We start from the raw sequence: 9,975 nt of genomic DNA, 5'->3' as shown, positions 1-9,975 counted from the left end.
ATGGAGGTAAGGAACAGGGCGGGGGGGGGGGGGGAGAGGGATGGAAGGGGAGGGATTTGTAGCAGAGGCACCTCTCAGTCCCATAATTTCCCCTCCAATGTATGCAAGGATCTGGGGGCCCTTGCCTCACTGGTTGTCTGAGTCCCTCTCTCAGCCAGCCATGTGGGAGATGGGGATCCTTTCTCCAGGGGGGAAAGGGAGCAGGGGCTGAGCCCCTTTCCTTCCCTGCCAGTACATGCACTAGGATTGGATGCCCCTGTCCCTCTGGGAGGGATCTGAGCTCCTCTCTCTGCCTGCCAGTGTGCACAGGGATCAGGGGAGTCCTGCCAATATAAAGGGTCTGAGCCCCTCTCTTTCTCTGCCCTCTGTGCATCTGAGGCCTGGTCTACACTACGGGTTTAGGTCGACTTTAGCAGCGTTAAACCGAATTAAGCCTGGACACGTCCACACAACGAGGCCCTTTCTTTCGACTTAAAGGGCCCTTTAAACCGGTTTCTTTACACCACCTCCGACGAGGGGATTAGCGATAAAACCGGCCTTTGCGGGTCGGAATTGGGGTAGTGTGGACGGAATTCGATGTTATTGGCCTCCGGGAGCTATCCCACAGTGCTTCATTGTGACCGCTCTGGACAGCGCTCTCAACTCAGATGCACTGACCAGGTAGACAGGAAAAGACCCGCGAAGGTTTGAATTTCATTTCCTGTTTGCCCAGCGTGGAGAGCACAGGTGACCACGCAGAGCTCATCAGCACAGGTAACCGTCATGGAGTCCTCCCAGGATCGCAAAAGAGCTCCAGCATGGACCGAACGGGAGGTACGAGATCTGCTCGCCATATGGGGAGATGAAGCAGTGATAGCTGAACTCCGTAGCAGTAAAAGAAATGGAAAAGTATTAGAAAAGATCTCCAAGGCCATGAAGGACCGAGGCCATAACAGGGACACACAGCAGTGCCGCGTGAAAATTAAGGAGCTACGGCAAGCCTACCACAAAGCCAGAGAAGCAAACGGAAGGTCCGGGGCAGAGCCGCAAACTTGCCGCTACTACGCGGAGCTGCATGCGATCCTAGGGGGTGCAGCCACCACTACCCCAACCGTGTGCTATGACTCTCTCACTGGAGAAACACACAGGGAAGACGGTTCGGGGAACGAGGAAGATGACGATGGAGGTACTGTAGGTAGCTCACAGCAGCAAGGAAGCGGAGAAACCGGTTTCCCCAACAGCCAGGATATGTTTGTGACCCTGGACCTGGAACCAGTAACCCCCGAACTCACCCAAGACCCTCAGGGCACACAGGAGACCTCTGGTGAGTGTAACTTTGTAAATATTTGTAAACATTACAAAAAAAAGCAAGCAAGTCTGTTAACGTGTATGGGGATGGAGCGGAAATCCTCCAGGGACATCTCCAGAAAGCTCTCCTGGTGGAAATGGGGTGATTTTATTAAGGGGGACATTCAGAGGCGCCCGTTCCTGCTCTTCTGACCAGAAATGTTCCCCGCTGTTAACCACGCGGTGGGGGGGAGGGGTGAAGTGATCATCCCAGAGAATCGTGTGTGTGTGTGTGGGGGGGGGTGGTTTACTTGTGTTTGTGCCGCATGTTAACCGGGAAACCGCAGCCCCCTCCTTTTACATTGAAACCCCATTTTAAATGGACAACCCAATTCATCCTTGATATGGGAAATGCGCTGCTGTTTGCAACCTTTCCCGCATGTTAAGAAGGTTAAAAAAGCCAAAACACTGTGGCCTACGATGGCTGCCTGCAAGCCGAAATATGCGACCTTGTAATGAAAGAGTGTACCCATTGTTCCCTAAAATGTGTCTTTTTTAACCACCTCTCCCTTCTCCTCCACCAGCTGCAAATGTTTCTCCTTCGCAGAGGCTCGTGAACATTAGAAAGAGAAAACGTAAGACGAGGGACGAGATGTTCACGGAGCTGCAGATGTCCTCCCATGCTGATAGAGCACAGCAGAATGCGTGGAGGCAGTCAATGTCGGAGATGAGAAAAGCCCAATATGAACGAGAGGAGAGGTGGCGGGCTGAATCGCGGGAAGAACAGAGCAAGTGGCGGGCTGAAGACGATAGGTGGCGTCAGCTTGCAGACAGACGGCAAGAGGCAATGCTCCGTCTGCTGGAGCATCAAAGTGATATGCTCGAGCGTATGGTTGAGTTGCAGGAAAGGCAGCAGGAGCAGAGACCGCCGCTACAGCCCCTGTGTAACCAACAGCTCTCCTCCCCAAGTTCCATAGCCTCCTCACCCAGACGCCCAAGAACACGGTGGGGGGGCCTCCGTCCACCCAGTCACTCCACCCCAGATGATCGCCAAAGCATCAGAAGGCTGGCCTTCAATAAGAGTTAAAGTTTTAAAATGCAGTGTGTCCTTTTCCATCCCTCCTCCCCCACCCATCCCAGGCTACCTTGGCAATTATCCCCCTACCTCTGTAAGGAACTAATAAAGAATGCATGAATGTGAAAAAACAATGACTTTATTGCCTCTGCAAGCGGGAGGGGAGGGGAGGGTGGGGTGGGGTGGTTGGTTTACAGGGAAGTAGAGTGAACCGGGTGGGGGGGGGGGTTGGAGGGTTCATCAAGGAGAAACAAACAGAAGTTTCACACAGTAGCCTGGCCAGTCACAAAACTCGTTTTCAAAGCTTCTCTGATACGCACCGCGCCCTGCTGTGCTCCTCTAACCGCCCTGGTGTCTGGCTGCGCGTAATCAGCAGCCAGGCGAGTTGCCTCAACCTCCCACCCCGCCATAAATGTCTCCCCCTTACTCTCACAGATATTGTGGAGCGCACAGCAAGCAGCAATAACAATGGGGATATTCTTTTCGCTGAGGTCTGAGCGAGTCAGTAAGCTGCGCCAGCGCGCTTTTAAACGTCCAAATGCACATTCCACCACCATTCGGCACTTGCTCAGCCTGTAGTTGAACAGGTCCTGACTCCTGTCCAGGCTGCCTGTGTACGGCTTCATGAGCCATGGCATTAAGGGGTAGGCTGGGTCCCCAAGGATCACGATAGGCATTTCAACATCCCCAATGGTCACTTTCTGGTCCGGGAAGAAAGTCCCTTCCTCCAGCTTTCGAAACAGAGCAGAGTTCCTGAAGACGCGAGCATCATGTACCTTTCCTGGCCATCCCACGTTGATGTTGGTGAAACGTCCCTTGTGATCCACCAGGGCTTGCAGCAGCATTGAAAAGTACCCCTTGCGGTTTACGTAGTCGGTGGCTTGGTGCTCCGGTGACAAGATAGGGATATGGGTTCCGTCTATGGCCCCGCCACAGTTTGGGAATCCCATTTCAGCAAAACCATCCACTATTGACTGCACGTTGCCCAGAGTCACTACCCTTGCTATCACCAGGTCTTTCATTGCCCTGGCAAATTGGATCACAGCAGCCCCCACAGTAGATTTGCCCACTCCAAATTGATTCCCGACTGACCGGTAGCTGTCTGGCGTTGCAAGCTTCCACAGGGCTATCGCCACTCGCTTCTCAACTGTGAGGGCTGCTCTCATCTTGGTATCCTGGCGTTTCAGGGCAGGGGAAAGCAAGTCACAAAGTTCCATGAAAGTGGCCTTACGCATGCGAAAGTTTCGCAGCCACTGGGAATCGTCCCATACCTGCAGCACGATGCGATCCCACCAGTCTGTGCTTGTTTCCCGGGCCCAGAATCGGCGTTCCACGGTATCAACCTGCCCCAGTGACACCATGATTTCCACATTGCTGGGGCCCGTACCTTGTGTGAGGGCTGTGTCCATGTCAATTTCCTCATCACTCTCGTCGCCGTGCTGCAATCGCCTCCTCGCCTGGTCCGGGTTTCGCCTTGGCATGTTCTGGCTCTGCATATACTCCAGGACAATGCGCGTGGTGTTCATAGTGCTCATAATTGCCGCGGTGATCTGAGCGGGCTCCATGATCCCAGTGCTAGCTATGGCGCCTGGTCAGAAAAAAGGCGCGAAAGTAGTATCTGATGGACCAGGAGAAGGAGGGCGGGAGGGAGGGAGGGAGGGAGGGAGGGAGGGCCGAGTGACGACATGGCGTACAGGTACAGGAACAGGGAGAAACACAAACAACTGTCACACAGAATGGTCCCCCCAAAGATTAAACTGGAAACCCTGGGCTTAGCAGGCCGTTGATTTCACGGAGGAAGGGGAAGCAAATGAACACAGAACAAATCTATTTTTTACATCTTAAGGTGGCAGCCGACGCTGCAGCATGAGTGACAGCCATACCAATATGACGATGATGGGTACCAATCATAATATGCCATCATCTGCCAAAAGGCAAGGGGCTGCTGCTGTGTAGCAATGCAGCCCCACGTCTGCCAGCCCCACGTCCGCCAGCACCCAGCATCGCCCTCGGCCTCTTCTGGGTGCTTAGCAGACAATATTGGGCAATTGGCAGAAAATAGTATATTATGACTGGTAACCGTCATCATCGAAACAGTAGCATGTCTGCCCAGGTGGCCATGATTGACAGCCATACCAGTACGACGACGACGGGTACCAGTCATAATATACCATCGCCTGCAAGGGGCTGGTGCAATGCAGCACTACGGCTGCCAGCCCCACGGCTATCACTCATGCTACACCATCTACCGCCAAAAGGCAGTTAGCAGCTGCTGCTGTGTAGCAATGCAGTCCCACGTCTGCCGGCACCCAGAGGACATATGGTGACGGTGAGCTCAGCTGAGCTGAGCGGGCTCCATGCTTGCCGTGGTATGTTGTCTGCACAGGTAACCCAGGTAAAAAGGCGCGAATCTATTGTCTGCCGTTGCTGTGACGAGGGGGGAGGGGCCTGACGACATGTACCCAGAACCGCCCGCGACACTGTTTTGCATCATCCGGGCATTGGGATCTCAACCCAGAATTCAAAGAAAAGGCGCGAACCGCTTCTCGGCTCGAGCTGTGGCGCAAACGTAGTATCTGACGGCCTAGGGGAAGGAGGGAGGGGGGCCGAGTGACGACATGGCGTACAGGCACAGGGAATTAAAATAAAGAACGGTGGCTGTGCATCAGGGAGAGACACAAACAACTGTCACAGACTGGTCCCCCCCAAAGATTAAACTGAAAACCCTGGGTTTAGCAGGCCGTTGATTTGACGGAGGGAGGGGGAAGCAAATGAATACAGAGAAAATCTATTTTTTTACATCTTAAGACGACGGTGCAGCGTGACTGATAGCCCTCGGCATCTTTCTGGGTGCTTGGCAGCAAATACGGGGCGGTGTATGACGATGGTCTTCAGGCCTATTGCACGAGCTGCTGCTCAGGGAAGACTCTGCTAACGTGCGATGACCCGACTTGTAATAGGCCGGCTAACAGTCATAATACACCATTTACTGCCAAAAGGCAAGCCCCACGGCTGCCAGCACCCAGATCGCCGATGAAGGCTACCAGTCTACTGCACCGTCTACCGCCAAAAGGCAGTTAGCAGCTGCTGCTGTGTAGCAATGCAGTCCCACGTCTGCCGGCACCAAGAGGACATATGGTGACGGTGAGCTCAGCTGTGCTGAGCGGGCTCCATGTTGTCTGCACAGGTAACCCAGGTAACCCAGGTAAAAAGGCGCGAATCTATTGTCTGCCGTTGCTGTGACGAGGGGGGAGGGGCCTGACGACATGTACCCAGAACCGCCCGCGACACTGTTTTGCATCATCCGGGCATTGGGATCTCAACCCAGAATTCCAAGGGGCGGCGGAGACTGCGGGAACTGTGGGATAGCTGTGGGATAGCTACCCATAGTGCAATGCTCCGGAAGTCGACGCTAGCCTCGTACTGTGGACGCGGTCTGCCGACTAGAGCACCTAGAGCATTTTATTGTGTGGACATACACAATCGGCTGTATACAACCGATTTCAATAAAACCGGCTTCTATAAATTCGAAATAATTTCGTAGTGTAGACATACCCTGAGGAACTGTGTACATCTGGTGTGGATCTGATCTCCTCTCACTGGCCTCCCATGTAAGCTGGCACTGGGAGAAGCCCCCTGCCCTACTGACACAACCATATCTTATTCCTGCACAATAACCAATAGTAGCCAAAGTTTATTAAAAAAATGTTTCCCCCAGAAAATATAAAAAACTTTCCCTCTTTACATTAAGAAAAATAGGCAAACTCAGCCTCTGCATCTACCTCCAAAAAGTCAGCGTTCACATAGAATTAAATATTGGCTGGCTACAGTTCACTAAAGAAATTACACAGGCTACATCCACCCTACAGCAGCACAGGTGTGCCACTATAGAGCATGTAGTGGAGATGCTCGAAGCTGATGGGAGAACTCTCTCTCCTGTCAGCTTAACTCCTGCCTCAGTGAGAGGCAGTAGCTATGTTGGCCAGAGAAGCTCTCCCACTGACATAGTGCTGTCTAACAGGCGTTTAGGTCGGTACAACTTATGTCGCTCAGGGGTGTGAGCAACGTAAGTTATATCGAAGCAACCTATAGCGTAGACAAGGTCTCAGTCACACGCAAGTGTAAAAGAATAACGTTTCAATTAAATTACCATGTCAACTTAAGTACAAGTGAGGTTATCTTCAATGCAACATCTTTTCTGCAACTCAGTGATAGAGATAAACAAAAATAACCACAGCAGTTCAGCAAGCCAAACAAAAATAAGAATCGCTGCTCCAAAGGCTCAGTGTACTGTCATATTTTCTCTCATCTCACTCACAACACAACTCTATATTGTACTGCATGCACTTGGATATTATGATTACGAAAGTCATATAAGCACCCAAACTGCAGGAGAAAGTCATATAAGCACCCAAACTCTCCACTTGCTGCGTTGTGTATTAATATAAAATAAGAAATTGCTTCATATCTGAAATAATCTGAGTTTTATGTAATTTAGCACCTATATAAAAATACTTACCCCCGTGATTCATTAGTACAGTCACAATGATTAATTGCTACTATACTACATGGCAACCAATTTACAGTTTTATGGCAATGTTGAAATTGTAGATTTAAAGGTGATCAGGGGAATCCTAATTATGCATTCTGTGCTCCAATGGTCTAAACATCTAAAATCACATAAGAATTTTGTAACTGTGTATGATCCACCCCATCTAGTAATTTATTTGTATTTTAAAACATAAGGAACACCATTGACAAAAAGAAAAACTAATTTCAAAAAGCATTTAATCTCTTCATCATCCACCCGAGCAATAATCTAAATCTCAACACTCTGCATAAATACTTCTGTATATTTTCATACAGTGGGCACACATTTCCCTCAAAAGCATTTTTTTAAATCAATTTTCGAATCGTGTACTATAATCCATCAGCCCAGGATTGCGGTTTCTGAGGATACAAAAAATAAATTATTCATTCAAAGTTTACGCAACTAAAACAAAGAGATTTTCATTTTAATGTCATTCCACTAATGGAGATATTGACAAATTTAAAACTGCAAAAAAAATACACTTACTGTGTAGCTTTGACAATGTCCCATGTGCTGTAATCATCAATGTGGCTTTTCCGTCCAAGAGAATCACTGTATCCATGGTTATAATGGCTCTGGGGCTTGATTTCCTGCAAAATGGAAATCTGCTATTAGGGCATGAGATTTAGGTTTACTGCTAGAATTCTTAAAATATTTGTAACTGAACAGCATTTATTTTGAAATACTTCCATATGAATACAAAAATACTATATCCAGTTGAACACAGAATAAAATCATTTAAATCTGGCCAGGATACATGGTCAAAACTCTTTAAGTGTTGTGAACTGTACCACAGTATTCTTTAATAAATACATTTCAAGACCTTAGTTTTATATCTCATCCAAGAGATGGCACACCTGCAGCAGCGCAGTATCACCAAATCCCATGCTGCAGGAATTCATTCAGTACACATTGTTTTAGAAGGAAGAGTGCCTCCTCAACAGTAATGGCCATCTTTACAAGTATGTAAAATACGACACCTGATAGCTTTTTAATCATATATTAATACAATCAAAAACTACTATCAAATGTATGGTGGTTTACTTTTTGACTTGAATTCTGTAATTGTACGCTGTTAAACAGCTGCCACATTTCACCCCACAGATGATGCCTATTATATGTGTAATAGTAAAGCGCTTTTGGGATCATTACTACTATGGTGACTATAACCTAGTTTCTATATTCTATTGTAGCTCTTGGATCATAACTAGGAGCTTATCAACTGGGCAATAGAAATCACGTTTTAAGACTCTGGGACACACAAAATACCCTACTAACACGAACTGAGTTCCCTTCTTTTGTTATAAACCCAATGGAAGGGAAAAGAAAAAATCAACCAGGATATTTCCTCATCTTTGTTCAAAGGGGGGGGGGGAGAGGAGGGAGTGAGAGTGAAATAGGGACGTAAATATTGGTTAAAATAGTTAACCGGTTAAATGATTAAAATGATATCACTTAACAGGTTAAGCGAGGTCGCTCCAGCTAGCCTGGTGCAGGGCAGCCAGGGCTGGGGGGTCCTGCTGCTCCGGCCTGGATGAGGGTCCCACTGGCCCGGCCTGGCTGGGGTTGCTCTGGCCAGCGCAGCCAGGGTCAGGGTCACTCTGTCCAGGCCCGCACAGCCAGGGCTGAAGACGTGCCGGCCGGTGCATCCAGGGCTGGGGGTTGCTCCATCCCAGCAGGGGCTGGGATCCCACCAGCCAGCGCAGCCAGGGCTGTGGGTTACTCTGGCCTGGCTGGGGTCCCGCCGGGCCGGCATGGCTGGGGTTGCTCCAGCCAGCACAGCCAGGGCCAGGGTTGCTGTGGCCGGGCCTGCGCAGCCGGGGCTGGAGTCCCACCAGCATAACTGGGGCTGGGGTCCCACTGGCCTGGCCTGTCCTTTGCAGTGGGGGTCGCTCCAGCCCGCCAGCCCGGCCTGGCCACCGGGGCTGGAGTCCCTCTGGCGGGCACAGGGCCACCGGGGTTAAGAGTTAAGCTCAGTTAACAATAAGCCTAATGCTTACTGGTTAACCTTTTACCTCCCTAGAGTGAAAGTGAGAGAATGAGAGTGTGAGTGTGAGTGAGAGTGTGGACAGCTATTCTCAGGAACATAAACATATGACCTTGCAAAAATTGGATCTACCAAAAGAGTTAAGTGGCTTCAAAGAAAAAATGGCCTAGTCTATATGTTGCACAGCCTTGATTTAGCACATACATTTCCTAAGTCAGGGGCCATGTTTTCCTCGGAGATATAATGCTCAAATTGCGAACATGCAAATAACTGTCAGCTGCAGAGTGTCTCAACCATTAATCGCTTTAAATATATCGTACCACCTCCCTTTAAATGAGGTTTTTTGTTCTCCATCATCACTATAGTATTATGCTGGAGAGCATTAACTCACTCTCATCCTCATCATCACATTAAATATGGATAAGCAAAAAAAATCATACTTAGTAGTCCAACCCAAACAAAAAGACTGCTTTCCCCACCCTAAGGTATAATTTACATAAAATTTTAAAAGAAAAATTAAATGTCAGTTATTTCATTTAGAAATATAGTTTACTACAACTTACAGTGCTGTAAAAGAATGACTGAACAGCTAGATAATACAGAAAATGCGATTCTTTTCAACAAGTCTGCAGGTATAATGGGCCCAATGCAGCAGAAAAGAGGCTTCACAAATAACCAACTATTTCCTATTCAGAGAAGAAAGTACCTTTTCCTACAGCAGTTTAGGAATGTTATATTAATAATTTTGCAGCTGCTCCCTTCCTGGGGCAAAGTTTGTAATGGATGATTGTTTGCTTACTCACCACACTTCAACAGGTCCTGACATTCTATTCTTCCCAGCTAACTGAACATTTTGGAAGTCAGACAGTTAAATTAAGAGAGGAACTGTGTGGCCTAAAAATTGTCACTCCTAGCCCTCCTTCCCCCCCAAAATGAATCCACGAGTTGACAAAGAGGGGAACCAGTGTTAAAAAGAACACATGTCCAACCTGCTTTAACAATAGTTTAACCATAAAAAGAAACTAGTACCTTCAGAAATGACTCAATTTCTGAATA

The 9,975-nt window shown here is 48.7% G+C and overlaps 1 protein-coding gene across 1 annotated transcript in view; it reads right to left on the bottom strand.

The window, feature by feature from the left end:
• Window positions 1-7,519, bottom strand: part of ZDHHC17 (zinc finger DHHC-type palmitoyltransferase 17) — a 109,238-nt gene extending 101,719 nt beyond the window's left edge. Inside the window, exon 1 of the mRNA XM_034771888.1 lies at window positions 7,419-7,519. The gene's annotated coding sequence lies outside the window, so the exon portion shown is untranslated. The remainder of the gene's footprint in view (window positions 1-7,418) is intronic.
• Window positions 7,520-9,975: the final 2,456 nt, after the last annotated feature.

The sequence above is a fragment of the Trachemys scripta genome, chromosome 1 (assembly GCF_013100865.1).
Source record: "Trachemys scripta elegans isolate TJP31775 chromosome 1, CAS_Tse_1.0, whole genome shotgun sequence".
Classification (NCBI taxonomy): Eukaryota; Metazoa; Chordata; order Testudines; family Emydidae; genus Trachemys; species Trachemys scripta.
The sequence above is the reverse complement of the archived record's forward strand: the minus strand, read 5'-3'. Positions and strand labels throughout refer to the sequence as shown.